Below are 20,753 nucleotides of genomic sequence, written 5' to 3' on the forward strand. Positions count from 1 at the left end.
TGGCGCTTTATTTTCCCCTAAACTATGCCATTAAATCTCATTCTCACAGCAGGGCGAGCTGAGGGCAACTTAACTCACCAGGGTCCCCAAGCGAGCGGGAGGTGGAACCTTGCACAGCCGTCGTTCCTTCCCCCTCCATGGGGAGGTTGACAGAGGAGATACTCAGGGCACCCCATGGACAGAGGCGTGGGTCAGCTTCCCCCAGGTGCAGACCAATCCATATCCGCACTACCCAGAGAGGGCAGCGTTAAGACAGACAGAGAGGAGATGGGCGTAGGGGAGTGTCAGGACTCTCAAGGGCTGGCCTGGAAGTGAGGCAAGGGATGGATTTTGAGCAAGTCAAGAGAGCAGGTGCTTTAAGAAAGCCAGGAGACTTCAACCTGGTCCCATGCTGGTCCTGGGGGCAGACTTTGTAAGGTGTTCTCCCTTAGGTTTCTCACAACCTCCCATCTCAGCCCTTTCACCCCAGCAGGGGGAGCTCTTGGGGTACGTGGCAATGGGATCCGGAGAAGGGTGGCCTCTGAAGGTTGGGAGGTGGAAAGTTGGGGTTCACTGACTCATCTGATGGTCAAATTCTGCGGGGGGGGGGGGCAGCACATCTCTAATTCTGGTTTCGGCACTGCCGCAAAGGTGCCATGTGACCCAGGGCCAGTCACTGCAGCCCTCCTGGCCTCAGGATTGGCTGGGTGAGGGGACTGGACCAGTTGGATCATCGCGGATTCTCTGTCATTTTATTTTCATGAAGGGGAAGAACCCAGGTCACGGGAAGGGGGGGCACCCCCCATCAAAAGAAGCTGATCAGATCCACAGGATGTTGGGTCCTGAGGGCAGGTCACTCCGGGTTCTTCTTCCCTGGAAGGGAGGGGAAGGTCAGTGGCAAGGTCAGGCCACCCAGAGGCAGAAATGCCACCAGCTGGCCCTGGGGGCTGGGAAGCCAGTTCTGCATACTCTTAGAGGGGACTGGGGGTGCCCCCTGAGTGAGGTCTCATTCCCAAGAAGCCAGGTCCTGCAGAAAGTAACTTTTTTGGAGAGGTGACAACAGAATTCCTTTTGAGCGAGATTTCCTTCCTCCGTGTATTTATTTACTTTGGGCTGAGTGATTCAGCGAAAGGACCTCAAAACCAGGCTCCAGTGGAAGGCAGGAAGAACCAAACCCTCAGACATCAATGTCCCAGTGAGGTTTTGTCTTGTGGAACTTTCCTTAAAATAACCTGGGAGATGGTCAGAGTGGGGGTGGGGAGGCAGGGGAGCCCTGGAAGCAGAGGCCCGTGGGGCTTTGGGAGGGCTCTCGGGAGGCTGCCCTGAGCCCATTTCTCCACAGCGTGGGCAGGGGGTGGGTGTCTTGGCATCCCAGAGATTGCAGAGGGTTCCATTTTCCTGAAGCAGGAATGAGACAGGCGTCTGCGCTGAGTGACTGGCACCGTGGACACAGCAGTGGAGCGTGAACCAGAACTTCTTGCCCTCTGACCCTCTGCACCCCTCTGTTGTGGTACGTCTCAGTTCCCGATGCAGTGGGAACAGCCAACACACACACACAGAAAATGACTGTCTTTTTCTCCTAGCACATCTACACTGAACTGGACTGAGAACGTGCAAGGTTGCGGTGGAAGTAGTGCCAGCCTGGGAGTTAATTCGGGGGACCTGGGTTCCGTTTCTCCTTTGGTGCACCAAGCCACAGGACCTTGGGTAAGTCACTTCTCTGAGGGCACAGAGATGCACAAGTCAGGGAAACCTGGTGTCTGCAGCCAGGAAGCCAGGGAGGAGCTGATGGGCAGAGCCAGCTGGGCTGGGATCCACAGCAGAAGAGTCCCACAGACTCGGGGACCTGCTCTGGTTCCCCACTAACAGGCCGCGTGACCCAGGGAGTGTCGCCTCCATCTCTCTAAATCTCAGGGTCGCTGATAACATGGTCCTCAAGGGCACCAATGGTAGACAGACAGAATCATTCACTAAGAGCTTGCTATGAGCCAGACACTGTGCATGAATGAATGAATTTAAATATATTACCTCATTAAATCTTTGCAAAAATATGGAACATATGCAGTAAATTAATCAAATGCTCTAATTGGAAGAGTATTGCTTGATACAATTTTACATTTGCACAAATCGTCTGCACGCATTTCTTCTTCACAAAACACCTGCATGGTTCATTCCCATTTCGCTGATGTGGAAACCGAGGCAAGGCTGGATTCAAATCCAGAAGTCTGTCTGAGCTGTTCCCCTTGTGGTAGGTGCTGTCTTGGGCACCTGGCACATCCACAGGATGTCTGGAGGGCCCCTCAGGCTCAGAGGTCCCCGTGAAGCCATTGGGACAGTCTGCTCCAGCAGGTACCTTTGGTTCCCTTCCCCTGGAGACAAAAGCTCTGGACCCAAAACGGAGGGCAAGGAAGGGATTTTGGGGAAACGGAATGAGGTATGGGACAGCAGGCCCCTGAAGTCGGGGAAGAATTTGAGGGAAGGGGCCAGCTATTTTTAAATTAGTCTTATTTACTCATTAGAGAGAAAGAGAGCACTCCCATCTATTGGTTCACTCCCCAAGTACCCACAAAAGCTAGGGTTGGGCTAGGCTGCAGCCAGAGGCTAGGGACCCAATCCAGGTCTTCAGTATGGGTGGCAGGAACCCACCTACTGAGCCATCATCTGCTGCCCCCCAGGGTGCACACTAGCAGGATGCTGGAATCAGGAACAGAGCCGGGACTTGAACCTGGACACTGTGATGTGGGATCTGGGGGTCCCAGCGGGTGGCTTGACCCTGAAGACCCTAAAGTTCTTAATCAGCTTTTCCTGAGGAACTGGCAGAATCCAGGGTGGGGCACAGAAGGGAATTGCCCTGTTTCCTGTAACTGTTCACGGCTCCCAGCAGGGGATTCCCCGGCAGGTGGAAAGAGACAGGCAAAGGCTGTGCTGGGGAAGCAAGTCTGGGAGAGAGGCACCCAACAGCCCAGCTGCTGCAGGTGCGGGAGGAACCCATGCCCCATGCTCAGCTCACAGGGAATGGAGCAGACAAACAGGAGGAGGCAGCTCAGTGGCCAGAAAGAACCCTGGGCTGGAAGGTGGGAGACCGAGTTTCTAGTCTTAGCCTTGGCTCTGGACTGACATCTGGTCACGTCACATCTCTGAGCCTCCGGACCCTCACTGTGGAACGAGAGGCAGGAAGGGGACCTCTGTTTCTTGCACTTTATATTCAGTGCAATGTCCACCTGGTGATTGGAGAACACAGTGAGAATGTGAACCCAGCATCCTCAGAAGGTCAAGTTCACGTGCTGCCTCAACAAGGGAGTGGGAGGCAATGGTGTATTCCATCTGTCTGTCCTCCCACAATTTCCCCGCTCCCCAAGCTCTAGGAAGACCATGAGTTCATGATGACTGATGCCATAAACATACCATCTCCTTATTACGGTGGCAGGAAGCCATTCCCCACCTCCATTCTCTTCTGTCCTTCCAGGATCCCCTCCCGTGTCTCCACCCTAGCCCGATATTCAGTTTCTGGCTTCCTGAGGGTCCTTGAGCCACTTCACTCTTCCCGGGCCTGGGTCACAGCGACTCTCCACTGGCTTGTGGGGCTGGGAACCGTAAGAGGGGGTGTGAGTGTGGGCTGTGTGAAGCAAGGGCAGGAACAAACACGGAGCACAGGGGCAAGGCAGGGCCGAGGGTCACGCAGAACATGCCGGTCCCAGGAAGCTAAAATTAGCTCTGGGAACTGGAATGTTGGGGTCTGCAAGGAGCAGCAGCTGTGAAAAGAAAGCACAAGATGTGGAAAGCAAGCACAGCTCACCCCGTGTCCACCGCCAAAGCCACTCACCCACTCCACGTGCCCCTGGGGTCTGCACAGTCTGCAGGCAGCCCCCCTGCCCTGGGTGCCTCTGGCCAGTGGGACTTTCCCTCCTTTGCATGCTGTCATTTTCCTCTCTGGTAACCAGGGAACAGTGTGGCCCGGGAGGCCTGAGGGGACAACACTTAATTGGAAACAGGAAAGCAGAGGACAAGTCTGGGTCTGGGGTGGTGACGATAATGAGAAAATGACAGGCCCAGGCCAGGAACAAGAGGGTGACAGCAGGGGAGGGTCACATGGCGAGGAGAGCGCACCACATGCCGGGAGGCCCCTTGGGAGAGCCAGACACGTGACAGGGAGCCCAAGCCTGGCTGTTCTGGCAGCAGCCCGGGAAAGGCTCTGCGAAGGGGAGGGAGAGTGTGCACCTCTCTGCCCAGAGACGGAGAGTGGCTGTCCATTTTAAAAGCATATTTATTTACTTTCATTTTATTTGAAAGGCAGACACAGAGAAAGAGACTGAGAGAAACGTCCATCTGCTGGTTCACTCCCCAGATGCCCTTAACAGCCAGGGCTGGGCCAGGCCAAAGCCAGGAGCCGGGAACTCACTTTGGATCTCTTAAGTGGGTGGCAGTGACCCAGGCACTTGAGCCATCACCGCTGCCTCTCACGGTGGTGCCTTGTAGGAGGCTCAATCAGAAGCAGAGCAACTAGGTTCGAAGCCAAGCACTCCTGTAAAGGATGTGGTGTCCCCCACGGCGTCTCAACTGCCATGCGAAATGCCTACCCCCATAACTCAGTGTTTGTAGAAGGCTCGCGTACCACTGAGTGTGTGATCCTGTTTCCAAGTGACTGGAGTGCAGGCCTCAAACACAGGCTGTGTGGAGGCCCAAGGAACCAGACTGAGACAAGAATCTACAGGGAGCCATCCTGAAAACCCAGGCAGCTCCACGCAGTAAGTGTCCTGCTTTGGCTCCTTGTCCAGATGGCTGAGTGTGGTTTTCTAGCGTTTCTGCTCCAGAGGGAGATAGGAGAATGGAGACTGGGGGAAGGTACACAGTGTGGCCAACTGCAGGAAGGAAGACTGCAGGTGTAGGTGGGACTCGAGCCAGGACTGTTGTTGTTTCAATGGATGAGAAACCCAAAGCTCAGAGACGTGGAATCATTTTCTCAGGGGCTTACAGCAGATGAGAGCCAAGATTTGAATTTCTGTGGTTCAGAAGGCTGTGCCCATTGCATCACACAGCAAGCCCCATCCTTATGCAATGAAGTTTTTTATAAAGACATCCAGTTTTTATTCATTTATTTATTTAATTTATAGAAAAGGCAGAGAAAAGGAGAGGTGGATAGATCGATCGATTGATCGATCCACTGGTTAACTCCCCAAGTGCCTGCAACAATTGGGGGCTGGGCCAGACTGAAGCCAGGAGCCCAGAACTCAATCCAAGTCTTACATGTAGGTGGCAGGGACCCAAGCTCTTGAGTGGTGACATCACCTGCTGCCCCCCAGGATGTGCATGAGCAGGAAGATGGAATGCAGAGTGCAGGTGGGAATTGAACCTAGAACTCTAGTGTGGGATGCAGGTGTCCCAAGTGGCAGCTTAGCCACTGTGCCAGATGCCCAGCCCTATGAAATTACCTGATATTGTCCTGCGTTCCTGGCCCTTCCCCCATGGGGCTTTGCAGTGTGTTCATCATGCCACTGGGAACCAGACGTCTTGATGCTTTCCCCCAGGCACCCAGGCTACCCTCCCAAATACATCTTAACTCATCCTTTCTTGAAAAAGTATCAGTCCTTTGTAACCGCCTTCAAAAATTTACTCTGATTGTGTAGTGATGGGTAGTAGTAACATATCCCAGCTGTCTGTGCACTGACTAGAATATACTCTCAGATTCCAAAATGAAATCTACTATATATAAAGACACATGTGCAGTGTGTGTAATTCTCATAGATGGTTGGTTATCCATATAGATTTTTTTTTCACCTCTCCCCTGCCTCTCATCTTTTTCCTCTCTTCCTGACTCTCTCCTTCTCTCTCTCTCGCTCTCTCTCACTCTCTCTTTCTCTTTCTCTTTACCTCTGCCCCCCAAATCCAAGCTAGTTGAAGGCTTGTAACTTAAGGAATAGAAAGAACCCTATTGTCAAGTTTTTGGCATTGATCAAAGGTGTATCAGAGAGTCACATCTGTTATTTGTGCACCCTGTAATCATGATTCCTTTTCCTTTGCCTACAAGCTTGCTTGGATTTTGCTTTTGTAAATAAAGTCAAATATTCTTTTGATCCCTGAGTGATCTCTTCTTGCTTTATCCCCACATTTATTGAAGGACTATTCTTTAGTTACTGCTTTTATTTTTCCTACAATCTAGTTTCTGCTCCTATTGCTTTTCCTGGATTACTCTCTCAAGGAATTGTTGGTGATTACACACACACACACACACAGAAGCAGAGTTACTTATGTGCTTTGTCTTCCCTCATTTTGAGATCTTTGCTTTGATTAAATTTTCATTTGACTGGAGTACTTCCTTAAATAATTTTCTTGGAAGGGTTACATGGATGGTATTCTTTGAGTACCGTGGAGTCCTCCTAATATGAATGTTATCATGGCTGGGTAAAGTCATCCTGGACCTAATGCAGTTCTTTCATTAGTCTGCAAACATTGTTCCACTGTCTCTGAACTTGCAGTGTTGCAGATGACTAATCTGGTGCCATTCTCCTCTTTCCTTTGTAAGTACACTGTAATCTGTCTTTTTCTGAAAATGTGTAAGATGTTCTCTTTAGCAGTCAGAATCATGATCAGATTTGTCTTGAATTTACTGTTAATTTTTCTAGGACTTAGGCCATCCTTTTGATCTGATGATTCAGATTTTTTTTTCAGTTCAGGAACATTGTCTTCCATTATGTCTTTTAAGTATCATTTCTCTTTCAATCAATCCTTTTTTCCTTCAAAAGCTCATATTAGTGTTTTTTATACCTCTTATGTTAATGTAATGCTACTATAAAGAGAGCACATTGAATGTAGAGCTCATCTTATTGTACACAATAATTTCTCTTGGGCCTGTTACTTCATTACCCTTATCTTTTTGCTCATGAATTTCTTTTCTTTGCATTTTGGCTAAATGCTCTGAGATTATTTAGCCCTAGCTTCCTTCTGGGAAAACTCACCTATTTTTCTCCTTGTTCTTGGATTCCTTTTTTAAAAAAAAAATAAGATGTATTTATTTATTTGAAAGGTGGAGCTATAGAGAGAGAAGCAGAGACAGAGAGAGAGAGAGATCTTCCATCTGCTGGCGCACTCCCCAAATGGCTGCAATACTCAGGCCTGAGCCAGACCGAAGCCAGGGGCTTTATCTGTCTCCCACATGGGTGGCAGGGGTCCAGGCACTTGGGCCATTCTCTGCTGCTCTCCCAAGCACATAAACAGGGGGATACACGCGGAGCTGCTGGGATGCCCATATGGGATACTGGCATCATAGGCATATCCTAACCCACTTCGCCACAATGCTGGCCCCTTGGCTTCCTTGAATGCTTTTATACTCCTTTACTTTGAACTATCTCATTTCTAGGCTCAGGAAAAAACTTGCTTCATCCCTATTTTTAGCTCCTTTCTCTGCCGCCTTCTCTCTACCTCTTAACTAAGGATGTTTCCTAAGCTTATGCCCAACTCTCTTTACTTTTTTCTTCTCTCCTTAGAACCCTCACCTGGTTCTCACATTCAAGTACCAGCTCATTTCTGACGAGTCTACCTTTATCCAAGACCACATATGTAATCAGCCGCCTTCCAGCCGCCTGAAAGCCGTATCCCACGGGCACTTCAAACACGTGCTCAGAATTGCTTTGCTACTACAAATGTCACTCTGTGTCTTTTTTTTCTCAGACGCAAAGGTGATCAAACTGCACTACATCGCAACATGACTGGAGAAGAATGTGACCATCAGCTGGGTGACTCAGGACTACTGGAGTGTCCCACCATCCTGGCCTCTCACATTCACTCTCCCACTCCAGGCAGCTGTTCAGCTCTGCATCCTGTCCTCCCATGTGGCTCATAGATCCTCCATCTGTAGACCCTCCCTGGTGATGAGGTTGATGCTGTCCTTGAAAACATCAGATGTGGTCAGAAGAGAACGGCCAACCACCATATCCACCCTCCTTGTGGTGCCGACCCCCCCCCCCCCCCATACGCTGCCTTCTCTCTCGGTCCCGGGATGAATCCTGCGCTCCTGCTCAAGGTGCTGTAGACATCACACTCTCCAATTCTCGGATGTTGTGCCAACAGCATCTCTCTCATATCCTGCATCCTCTTTGCTTTCTCTGTGAGTCATTTCCAATACTGAAACATGCCATTGTAATCTCTACTTAATAAAAGCCTTCTGTTGACCTTGTTTTTGTCACCAGTTACTACCCATGCTTTAATATCCTCTTTGTAGCAAAAAGCCTATACTTCTGGGCTTTCTTTTCTTTTAAATTCACCCCCACCCCTTGACTTGGCATGGTCATCAGTGGCTTCCATGTTGTTAAACATAATGGCCAAATTTCAGACCTCACTTTACTTTACTAAGAAGCTTCATTTAGGGGCCAGTGCTGTGGCGCAGCAGGTAAAGCTGCTGCCTGCAGTGCCACCATCCCATATGGGTTCCGTTTCGAGACCCCGCTGCTCCACTTCTGATCCAACTTTCTGCTATAGCCTGGGAAAGCAGTAGAAGACGGCCCAAGTCCTTGGGCATCTGCACCTACATGGGAAGACCCAGAGGAAGCTCCTGGCTCCTGGCTTCGGATCAGCCCAGCTCTGGCCATTGTAGCCAGATGGGGAGTGAACCACTGGATGGAAAACCTCTCTCTCTCTCTCTCTGCCTCTCTTTCTCTCTTTATATAACTCTGAGTTTCAAATAAATAAATACATCTTTAAAAAAAAAAGAAGCTTCATTTGGCCTAGCCAATCATTCCACTTACTTGAACCACTGTCCTTGCTCGGTTTCTGGAACATTCTCTCAGTTCTCACCGGCTGCTCGCTCAGTCACCTTTGAGGATGCCTGCTTGTCTTCCTGTCCTCTGAACACTGGAGCGCTCCAGGTGTAGCTTCTCCCACCTGCCCTTCCTCGCGCGGTGGACTCATTCAGTCTCATGACTTCCAATATCTGTGTGCTGACAGCTGCCAAGTTTAGACAGGCTCAGCCACCTCTTCAGCATCCCTGCTTGGGTTCCCACCAGGCTCTGCTAGTTGAATACGTAAGCACCACTTGACTTCTTTTCTCTGACTGCTCAACCTGTGGACTCTGCCGTCTCGCCCAGTGGAAACTCCTCTGATTGGATCACCGCCAAAGCCTTAAGGTCGCCCTTGACTTCCGTTTCTTCACATCCAGCCCCTTGGCACATTCTGCCAAGCACACCTTCAAGATAAGCAGCGTTGACCACACTTGGCCATGCCTGCTGCTGACCAGTGCTCCAAGTCCCCATCACCACAGAAGGCTGCCATCTGCTCTGCTTCTGCCCTGGAGCCCCCACCAGTCTCTTCTGCTCCCCGCAGACAACTGATGCTCTCCGGCGTCAGTCAGTCACAACTCCTCCTCAGAGCCCGGCAGTGGCTTCCCGCTCACTCTGAATAACAGCCGAACTCCTTACCCTGGGCTGCAGGGTCCTCGGTGGTCTCACCCTCTCCACCTCCAGCATCTCTGACCTTTTGTGGTTGATCTCCCCTTGGTCTGCAAACTCTTCCCCCCGAATCCCGCATGGCTCTCTTTGCCTTTGCTCTCTGCCCCATCAGCGAGGCCCCCTCTCACCCATCTGCATGTAGTACAGCAGCTCCTTGTTCCTGGAACTCCAGGTTCCCCACTAATGGGTGCATGGCTTTCGAACAAGGCTCTCAGTTTTTGTCCTCTGTAAGGTGATGACCACAGAACACCAGCCTTACCAGGATGCCGTGAGGGTTACAGGAGTTAATGTCCATGTGGCTCATGGAACAGTGCAGACACATAACAAGGACTCAGATAGCTGTTGGTTATGATCACTATGCTCTGTGCCCAGCCCGACCCTCTCAACTTGCCCACCATACGGATGTTGGACTTCTGAAGACTGAGTGCCACCAGAGAGAAAAAGTTCACCTGCAGAGCTGGTGATGGGGGCACCGGAGGCAGCCCCTACCTCCGGGCCAGGCTGTCTGTGCTCTCCACATAGCCTCTGCTGCACAGTGGACCTGCCGCAGTTGGTGGAAACATTCCCGGCTGGGGAATGGGCTGCAGGACCAGGTCTGCTGCCTCCTGGCTGTGTGACATCTGGCCAGTTACTTGACCTCTCTGAGTCTCAGTTCCCCTCTCATAAGCGGTAGATAACATCTGCCTACTCCATCCCTGGAGAGGGTCACACAACACACAGGTCCCCGAGAACGTGGTTGTCCCTGTTCAGTGCAGAAGATGGCCCCTTTCAGACACACCCCCAGAGGGCGAACAGTATCCCTGGTTCATTGCCAAGCTTGGGGGCTGAGTGAAAGGATACCCAGCCCACACAGAGATGGCCCATGAGCCTGTGCGCTACCAATTCACCCCCAGCGCAAGGGGTCCCTCAGCCCCGCATTCCTGCACTGGACTTGAACACAGGTCTCTGTTTCCTAGCTCACACAAGGGTGTGGAGAATGCATTTCTCAGGGGGCAGGTCTGCAGGAAGGTTGGGGAAGTGCAGCAGCTCAGTTGGGAAGGCTGGTTGGCTGGTTGTGCGAGGCTGGGATAAAATAGCCCAGAGAGGATGGAGCAGGGCCCTCCCAGGACATCTGGAAAGTCCGTCAGGCCTGAAAAGGAAGGTGAGGAGCGGCTTTCACGTTGGAAAGCAGCCCTTCTCTCCGCAAACATTCTCTCTTCCTGTCCGCGAGGACAGCGCTGGGCCGCGGGGTGGTAAAAGCCAGACCAGGAGGTCCAGAAACATTGCAGAAGTTGGCGTTATCTTGTTATTTTATTGCAGGAGAAGGAGTCGGGGACCAGGGGGACAAAAGCAGTCCTGGAAAGCGGTCAACAAAGAGGGACCCCGAGTGCGGGTCAGGTGGGAACACAGAGTGAGCACCAAGGCATCTAGAAGGGTGGGTTGTGGTCCAGCCTGGGCGTCACTTCCCTGTCCTTCTAGAAGGGGGGCTCGCAAGGCCTTTGTCTGAAGGGCCATGTGATAGGCTGAAAAATGCCACACACACCCCACAAAGACCCACATCTTAATCCTCAAAAACCTATCAGTGTCACCTTATTTGAGAAAAGGACCTTTGCAAAAAAAAAAAAAAAAAAAAAAAAGGTCAAGGTAAAGACTTTGAGATGGGCAGATTTTCCTGAACCATCTGGCTGGGCTCCAAATGCAGTCACGTGCGGCTTTATAAGAGGTCGACAGGGGCTGGCATTGTGGTAAAGCAGCTTAAGCCACCACCTACAAGGCCACCGTCTCCCATATCGGAGCACCAATTTGAGTCCAGACGCTTCTGAGCCAGCTCCCTGCTACTGTGTCTGGGAAGGCCATGGATGATGGCCCTCGTGCTTGGGAGACCTGGATGGAGTTCCTGGCTCGTGACTTTGGTGGCCCAGCCCTGGCTGTTGAGGCCCTCTGGGTTGTGAATCAGCGGATGGGAGATCTCTCTATGTATATGTGTGTCTCCCTCTCTCTCTCATTTTGCCTTTGAAATAAGTCTTTAATAAAAGGCAAGCAGAGGGAGATTTTAATTTTTTAAAACATTATGTATTTATTTATTGACAGAGCTTCATCCACTGGTTCACTCCCAGATGGCTGTAATGGCCAGTGTTGGGCCAGGCTAACGCCAGGAGCCATGTGGATGCAGGGGCTCAGACACTTGGGCCATCTGCTGCTGCTTTTCCCAGGCCATTAGCAGGGAGCTGGATTGGAAGTGGGGCAGCTGGGACACAAACCGGCTGCCCATATGGGATGCCGGCATCACAGGCAGCGGCTTTATCCATCATGCCACAGTGCTGGCCCTGAGAGGGAGAACTTTGACAGAAAAGGATAAGGCAATCTGACCACAAGAGATGGGGTGGCTGCGGCCCTACGTCCAGGAATGCTGGCAGCCACCAGAAAAAGGTAGAGGCGAGATTGAGATTCCTCTCCAGCCTCCCCCAAGGAGTGTGGGCTTTCCAGCACCTCCATTTCAGCCCAGAGAAACTGATTTTGAACTTCTGACAGCTATATTGGGAGGGAACAGTTACATTGTTTCAAACCACCTGTTCTGTGCTAGTTTGTTACAGCAGCCACAGGAAACTAATGCCAGTCTCAAGTAGCAAATGTCCAGGGCCGCCCGAAGTCTGTTACAACTACTGAGCTCCAGTGCTACAGTGCAAACACAGCCACTGCTGATGCACTAGTGAACAGGCGAGACCAGGTGTCACTGCACTTCCTGTCTAAACAGACAGGCACAGGTCCAGCTCCAGAAAACTGTGACTAGGTGGAAATAAAGACCTCAGATAACCAAACCCTCCCACTTCTCAAAAGAAGCTGGCGTTTTAGTTTTCTTTTCTCATGAGAAATTTTCTCTATTTTATTATTGGTAGCTATTTTACATTATAGTCAATACCATGCAGATTGAATAAAAACACAGACATCCAGCTAAGTCTAGCCCAGGAGGCTCCAGTTTGCATCTCCTGGTCTACATGCCCGGCCCTAGGCTGGGCACTGAGGACTTGGTGGAGTGAGGGAGATAACGCACTGACTACCGTGAAGTATTACAAGGCCTGCAAGAGAATTAGGTGGAGGGTACATGGAGAAGGAAGGGCTACTTTGACCTGAAGAGGAAGAAGGGAAAATGAGAGAGGTTGTAGGCAGAGCTCATGCCCAGTGTGAGCCTTGCAAGAGGATTCAGAAGTGGACAGGGTTTGGGGTGGAGCTGCTGGTAGCTGGACCAGCGGGAGGCAAGGCAGGAAGACCTGGGCACATGTGCCAGTGTGCTGGCCCCAAGGACAGGAAAGAAGAGGGGCCGCCCTGGAGGGAGAGGAAGTGGGTGCCTCGATGAGATAGCCAAGAATGGATCTTGTGTCCTGAGGACTGGGAGGCCACAAGGGTTTTTTAACCATCAAAGGGTGGCGCTCTAAAAGGATAAGCGCAGGGGCCAGTGCCGTGGCGCAGTAGGTTAATCCTCCACCTGTGGCACTGGCATCCCATATGGGCACTGGTTCTAGTCCTGGCTGCTCCTCTTCCAGTCCAGCTCTCTGCTGTGGCCTGGGAAAGCAGTGGAGGATGGCCCAAGTGCTTAGGCCCCTGCACCCGCATGGGAGACCAGGAAGAAGAACCTGGCTCCTGGCTTCGGATCAGCACAGCTCCAACCATTGCAGCCATTTGGGAGTGAACCAACGGAAGGAAGACCTTTCTCTGTCTCTCCCTCTCACTGTCTGTAACTCTACCTCTCAAAAAAAAAAAAAAAAAAAAAAAAAAAAAAAAAAAAAAAGGCTATGTGCCAGTCCTAACCCTCAGCACCCATGAATGTGACCGTTAGTAGAAATGGGGTCTTCGCAGTTGTGATCAGGTTGAAATGAGCTCATGTGGGATCAGGGCAGGCTTTAACAAGGCTGGTGCCCTTCTAAGAGGGAACTGGGACACAGGAGGGTACATTGCTGTCATTGTAAGCCACCCAGTGTGTCGTACTCTCCCATGGCAGCCCTCGGATACAGGCAGTCAGGGGCTGGGATGATCACTGTGCATTTTAGAGAGCTCCTGCTGGCTGCAGGAGGGGTGACCTGGAGGCAGGAAGACCAGGGCGGTGGTGTTGGAACTGTCCAGACAAGAGCTCTGGAGAACTTCAACGAAGGCTCTCCCACTCCTCTGCTGTAAGCTTTGTGCTTTCAAAAATGTTATTATTTTTATTTATTTGAAAGGCAGAGTAACAGAGCAAGAAAGAGAGATCCTCCATTTGCTGGTTCACTTCCCACATGCCCGCAACAATTGGGGCTGGGCCTGACCAAAGCTGGGAGCCTGAAACAATGCCCGTCTCCAGTATGGGTGGCAGGGACCCAAGTCCTTGAGCCATCACCGGCTGCCACCAAGGGTGTGCATTAGCAGGAAGCTGGAATCAGGAGTGGAGCTGGGATGCCAGCCCAGGCACTTCAGTATGGGGTGCAGGCCCCCCAAGCAGCATCTTAACGACAGTACCAAATGCCTGTCTATGCTTTTAAATGGGTGGGAGTTTTGGGAAATGGACAGGTGTCCTGGCCAACCACTTGTTCAACACATGCTCTCTTAGGTCCTCCGTGGAGCCTGAGATGAGGGAGACAAGTGTTTGTCCTGCAGAGCTCACTGTTCCTCCTCTGACCCTTCCTGTCTTGGCCACCAAAACAAAGCACCATAGGTGGGGAGACTTAAAAACCACAGATGTTATTTTCTCACAGTTCCGGAGCCTGGAAGTGCAAAATGGGGGTTCCGGCTGCCGCGTCCTGGCATCTAAGTAGCCACCTTCTCACTGTGACCTCATGTGGCCTTTTGGTAGTACATGTGCTAGCGGGGAGCGGGCTCACTGGGGTCCTTTCCTTGAAGGACACTACTCCCATCAGATCAGCACCCAACCCTCATGACCCCGCTTCACCTCAGTTACCTCCTTACCGGCCCTGTCTGCGAATACAGCCACACCGGCAGAGAGGCCTTCCCCACGGGAATCGTGCATTCCCAGGCACACACTGAGCCACAAGACCCTGTGGGAGCCCAGCAGCCACAGTGGCCCCAGGAGGCAGACGCAGCTATTATCCTATTTTATACACCCGGAGACTGCAGCCCAGAGAAGTGAAGTGGTGTCGTTTGTCTAAGGTCACACAGCTGGCACCCAGCAGGGCTGGCCTCTGGAACCAGGGCTCTGACTTCAGATCCTCACCCTGGGCCAGTTTGGGGCGAGCTCACTGCACCGGAACAGACATCCTCGCAGTGGGGTCGCACAGCCTTCCTTGACCATCAGGTCCCACGCCCCTGGGCACTGTTCTAAGAGGCCTTCACTAGGATTTCATGAGGATCAGATGGCACAGAGGACGTGGAAAGTGTAGATCAAGGGGGAAGCAAACCCACTTGCCTGTCTGAGTGTGGCATAGCTGCCCTGACCATCACTCTGAAACATGGGGGCATCACCAGCGGAAGTCACCCTGGGTCCCTCCCCTAACACTCACAGGAACATATTCCCAAGCCTGGAAGGGCCCCTGGGAGACTCCCAGAGGTCACCACCCAGAACCCCGGACATGGCCACTGGGCCTCATGGCGTCCGTTCCTCTAGTTCACGGGCACCTCTTCCCAGCAACCTGCCTGGTGGGCCTTCCAACTCCAATCCAAGCTCCAAGAACCACAGAAAGTCTTTGGCTGCCTTGACCAGCGGTCCCTCAGAGAAGGAGAAAGGCTGAGACATTTAGTGACCCACCTGAGACCCCAAAACTAGCGTATCCTGTCCAAGGCATCCTTGCGCTTGGGTCTCGTCAGCTCCTCGTTCGTCTCAGCCAGCTGAGAGGTGTGTCTGGTAGGGAGAACCCGAGTAGGGGGAGGCTGGCATTTGGGCACATGAGATTTTATGTCACGCCTGGGTCCAGCCCGACTCTCCTAGTTCTTATCACAGGATGGCCTGCTGAGGAGGACGCGCGCCCACTGAGTGCAGTCAGCATTCTCCCCTGCTCACCGCGGGGGACCCAGCCTCAGCGGGTTGGGGAGTGCCGGAGACGCTGGGCCCGTCTCACTGCTCTGTCGTCCGCTTGCCACCTGTGCGTCTGGGCACCTCACCTTCACCGAGCTCCCGTGTGTCAGGTACCATGCTGGATGTTGGGATGTGGGGAATAAAAAGTAGCTTTTTCCCAAAGGAACTCCCAGATGTCTGGGAAGAGACACGAGGAAGGAAATCATTGCAACGTGCCTGAAACGCACACAGTAGCTTTTCACGGTCATGATTTGCGCCACTTCTGTGGAATAGTTTATTATTCATTTTTACTGAATATTTTCCCTGGGTCGACTCATTTCCTCCCTCTTCCTTAAATGCCAACTTTGGGCTTATCCTAAGCATTAATATCCATGAATTCATGGGTTTAATTTGTTCGTTATGTTTCTTCCTACTACATATTATATTAAAAAGTTAACTATTTAGTAAAAAGCTTAGGAGAACTGCATCTAATAGCATCTCGCATTACCCCAGAAATGTGCAAGCCACTGGTGGGAAACACTGGACCACGGCCCACGAGGCCCGTGTGTGCTGGGGTAGAGGTCTGGGACTGCCACCGCAAGTAGAAAAGGCTTTTGCCCCATCAGTGCCCGGCGGTTGAGTCGCAGTCGGGTTCACCGCTTGATAAGCAGCACCTCAGGGCAGGAGCGGAGAAGTCTGGGCCGTTCACCGAAGCAGCCTCCTCTCAATGTCCACGCCATCTGAGCGGGAGTCAAGGTCATTCTCATTTCCAGCGTTGTCGACCGAGGCTCCAGGCAAAGGGGACCAGTGGTGCAACCACCATGTTCTCCAAGCAGCTGCCATCGAGACCCAGTGACTGATGACGTTCCTCAGGGCGCCGTTCTCAGGGGTTTCCCCTGGGTGCCCTGCAGTCCCCGGGCTCTGCATTTCCCGCGGCCCCAGCCAAGAAAGGCCAGAAGGATGATGTAATTTTAAGGACAACCTTGGTACTCTTACTTATTTCTTCTTTGGGTAAAGGGTGAATTCTTTTTTAGAAAGACGTATTTATTTACTTATTTATTTGAAAGGCAGAAAGGGAGAGTGAGAAAGAGAAAGAGGTCTCCCCTCTGCTGGTTCACTCCCCAAATGGCTACAATAGTCGGGTCAGGGCTAGGTCTAAGCCAGGAGACTGGACTTCCATTTGGGTCTCCCACATGGGTGGCAAGGACCAAAATACTTGGGCCATCTTCTGCTGTTTTCCCAGGCACTTTTCCAGGTGCGCTAGCAAGGAGCTGGATTGGACTCAAACAGGCATTCCAACAAAGGATGCCAGTGTCGCAACAGCTGAACCTGCTGCAGCACAATGCCAGCCCCTCTCATTACTTCTCAAAAAGAAAATGATATATAAACTCTAGCATGTTCATTATCAATCACAAATAACATTACCAATCAAATAACAGTAACAAATATTTGCCAATCGGAACTGGAATGCGACAGTGAGTTGGGAGTACTACTCATTGCCTTCACTAATTTAGCCCACACATATTTATTGAGCACCTATTTTGTGCTGGGCTTGGGTTAGGCACTGGGGTACAGGGGTAGCCCAAGGCAGGACATACTTTCCACCTCCATTTGGCTTAGTGAGTGAGGCTGATTAATCAAATAATCCTGCAAATACACATCAGATTGCTACAGGGAGTGGCTACAGGACTGGATTGCAATAGCTATTCTGTCTAGAACCGCAGGTCAGGCTGCCCTGAGAGAATGGCCGTGACCGAGAACTGTGGCTGTAAGACAGGGGGTGGCCATAAGGAAAACATTGCTGTTCACTCGTCATTTCTTTGCTCCCACAAGCCAGGCGCTGACTCATTTGATCTTCGCCTCAACTCTGAAGTAGACATGACTGTTCCCACTGCACAGGAGAGAACACCCTGGCTCAGAGACATGCAGTGACTCTCCCAGGAGCGCACAGCTGGCTAGTGGCAGTGCTGGGAATCAGACCCAGTTCTGGGTGACTCAGGCTGTGCCCTTGCCCCCAGAGGCACTGCCACACTAGGAGACGCATGAATGAAAACATAACTACTAGGTAACTTGCAGGTTACAACTGTAATGTCATCCACAGCTACTCCTTGAATCCTTAATCCCATTGTCACAGGCTGGGCAAAGACTTGCACCCCCATTCTGCAATGAGACAACCAGGGCAGAAGTGCGAAGCATGGCAGGAGCCAGCACAGAGAGCTCCCTCTGGGGCTAAGGCTGTGCAAACCCCTGTATCCACCTCCAGCCCTTGCCAAGCGTGGCCCAGGAACGCCGAGCCCTGACTGAACCCCGCAACCTTCTGCCCTGATCCTTCCTCTGTCCACCTGCCTGGTTAGAATCTAAGCAGCTGCTGGCACCCCGGTGTGGGTGCCACATCTGGCTTGCGCTGGCCTGACCTGTACTGGAATTTCACGGGCTGCAGCTGGCCCTGCGAGGACCAGGTCAGTGAGAAAACCCCAGGTGTGAGAGGACAGCTGTGCCTGAGTGGACACCAGAGCCACAGGGCCTCTGGGCTGTCGGCTGCTTGGTTTCCTTTCACAGCCCTGCAGCCTTGGTATCCTCCACCTTTGAGTGAGGACATAATCGCTGGCTGAGGACCCTGGAGTTTCTGTCTGCTTCTCCACACCCGGAAGCCTTGCCATCTACAAAGGGGAGGGTTGCTGCTTGACCTCAGATGCTCACTGTTTTTGCTCCTGGCAAAGGGGCTGGGCACTGAAATGACCCTGCCTCCTTGGGGTTCTGGCTCCTTCGCTTACCAGCTGCGTGACCTTGGACAAGCTTCCAAACTTCCTGAGCCCTTGTTTCCTGATCCTTACAATGGAGGTAATAATATTCAGCGCAGCACAGGGTTGGCATTGTGAGGATTAAACAATACAGGGGAGGTCAAGCACTTGGAGGAGCCGGCATGGGGAGCACTTGATGAGAGCGTTAGAGAGAGTTAGCATTACTGCCTGCTGCCTGCCTGCCTTCTTCCTTCCTCTCTCCCCTCCATTCCCTTCCTCCCTCCTTCCCTCCCTCCTGCTTTCCTTTCTTCCTCTCTCCTTCCATTGAAAACATTAAAAAAAAATGATCTAAGACTCTGCAGCCACCAAGCCCTGCAGAACTCCCAGGACCTGCAGCTGTAGCAGGGCAGACCCATCTTTTAGGATTCTGCTCTTTCCTGACTTCATCATCCTCCCTCTGACCGCCCCCCCCCCCAAGGTACCCAGCGTGATGCCGTACACAGGTGCACGCTCAGTAAATCCTCGGGAGTCTGCCTAGGGAGTGGTTAAGGGCACAGATGTTGGAGCCACACTGGAGGGATTTGAATCCTGAGTCTGCCACGCACTCATGTTATTATCGTGGTGGTTGATTGGCTGGGCCAAGGCCAAGGTTCAGCAATGAAGAATGTTTCAGGGTGCCCTGGCTCATTGCCTGATGCTGCCCACTTCTCCAGGGGCTGCGCTGTGATTCTTGGGCAGAGGGAACTGGAGTTCAGGCAGGTGCCCTCCCGTTCCCTCCACTCTTGTCCAGAGCCGTGTTCAGTGTTGCACACAGAACAAACGAGCAAGGGCTCGCAACACAGGCTTCCCTCCTGAGTATCCTCCTTCCAAGACCCCAGGGGCTTGGGATATTTTTCCCTTTCAAAATGATTTCTGGAACAAAATTCCATAGTAAAAAGGAAGATGGATGGGTTTTCAGGCCCTGGGCCCCGATGCACGGTCAGGAGATAGTTAATCAATTCTCCCGCGTCTCACTGCATCCTCCCATCCATCAGTGAGGCCAGAAACCATCGCTCCCCTTCCACAGGTAAGAGAACTGAAGACCCAGGGAGGTGAGGCGGTGGTCTCAGTCCATGGCAGTGGTTACCCTCGGCACGCAGATCCTTCCTTGTTCTGTGGCCCCCTTCTTATATGAGGGCACCTCAAAAACTTGGTGGAAAAATGGGATTAAAAGATAAATTTATGTTGGTACAAAAAACATTCTGAAATCCATGCTTTATATATATATATATATATATGTGTGTGTGTGTGTGTGTGTGTGTGTATATATATATATATAATGTGCATTGTCCATGAACTTTCTGAAACCCCCCTTGTACATGCAGATTTGAAGAGATGCTGGCAGCAAAGTAAATTTACCTTTCAATTTTTGAAATGTCCTTGTATTTGCTTAAGGTGACTAAGGCTTACTTTCTCCTTGGCTCCCTTCCAAGATGCCCTGCCTGGGAGTTCCTGGTACAGTCTGGGGCCTTCATACAGGTGAGCATGAGAGAGACCCCTGGCCTCAAGGGCAGAGACGACAGGAGTGGTGTGGGTTGTGGCAGGCTAGAGCAGCCTTGCCAAGTCTAACCTGGACAGCTGCCTCTTAGCACCTGCTAACTGAGCCCAGGTAAGGTGAGCTCGGATTTTCTGTTTCCGTCAGGAGGAGCCAGACCACTGAATTATTCAAAATCTGAGTTTTTCTGCAAGTTTGTGAATTGCATTTTACAGAAGCTGCACAGACCAGACCAAAGGCCTCCGTGGGCCCCATCTGGCCTTGGGGTTGCTGGTGTCAATTCTGAAAAGTCCCCTTATTGACAGAGAACCGAAAGGATCCCTGGCCCAGCGTGCTTTCCCCTGCCCAATCCCCTGTACACCTTCTCTGAGATGCACTTGGCTGAGCGCCAACTGAGTCACCCTCTCCCCAACTTCTCCTTCCTAAAGACCTTGAACTTCAACCAGATCTCACAGCCTTACTCACTCTTGACCATCACAAAACCCCAAATCTATCACCCATCACCCGGGAGCTTTTGCCCTTTGGCCCTCGCATAGCAACAGGTCAACCTCACTGTCTAAGAGCTGAGGTCTTGTAGGGCATGAACTCTGGAGCCGGACTTCCGGGTCCCACTCCAAGCACTGCTACTCAGTGCCTGTCACTTCAGGCACGCTGCTCGAACTGTCTGTGCTTCAGCTTCCTTAGCTGTGAGATGGGCTTCATAATAGTGCTGGCCTTATAAAGTTCAGTGAGTGTTGAGTTTGCTCACACTGAATATAAAACATCTTAGTTAAGGCAATAGAAGAAGTAGTTATTATCCACCCCACCCCACCCCCGCCAAGTTAAACATTACAAGGACTGTAAACTGTCCCTGGTTTCTAGAACTTTCAACATTCTGTTCACTCCGGAGGATGGGCCGAGAGGGCCCTGTGACCCCTGCCTCCCAGTATGCACACTTACACAACCCCTGACCCTGAGGGTGGGCGGGCCTTGTGTCATGCTTCCAACCAATAGAACGGGGCAAAGGGGGCAGGAAGCACCTGTTACATGAGCGTGCCTACAGTGCATGTGAGCTGCCTATGGAGAGCATCGAATAGCAGGGGACCGGAGGGGGGCCCCAGCCCACA

The 20,753-nt window shown here is 51.8% G+C and overlaps 1 protein-coding gene and 1 long non-coding RNA gene across 15 annotated transcripts in view; one reads left to right on the plus strand and one right to left on the minus strand.

Annotated features, from left to right (window-relative positions):
* Positions 1 to 8,145, plus strand: part of LOC103348404 (uncharacterized) — a 78,570-nt gene extending 70,425 nt beyond the window's left edge. For 3 of the 10 annotated variants that reach the window (XR_016216290.1, XR_016216292.1, XR_016216296.1), the window contains 3 exons: positions 1,387 to 1,489; positions 1,563 to 1,686; positions 7,645 to 8,145. This is a non-coding gene — a long non-coding RNA (uncharacterized LOC103348404). Of the gene's footprint in view, positions 1 to 1,072; positions 1,175 to 1,383; positions 1,490 to 1,562; positions 1,687 to 4,269; positions 4,290 to 4,618; positions 4,725 to 7,644 lie in introns of those variants that run through there. The other 7 variants (XR_016216298.1, XR_016216293.1, XR_016216297.1 and 4 more) reach the window with 6 other exon arrangements.
* The window catches only part of SYN3 (synapsin III), a 457,275-nt gene that overhangs the window by 205,798 nt on the left and 230,724 nt on the right, over positions 1 to 20,753 (minus strand).

The sequence above is a fragment of the Oryctolagus cuniculus genome, chromosome 11 (genome assembly GCF_051225735.1).
Source record: "Oryctolagus cuniculus isolate XC-2025 breed Fujian yellow rabbit chromosome 11, ASM5122573v1, whole genome shotgun sequence".
NCBI classification, from domain to species: domain Eukaryota; kingdom Metazoa; phylum Chordata; class Mammalia; order Lagomorpha; family Leporidae; genus Oryctolagus; species Oryctolagus cuniculus.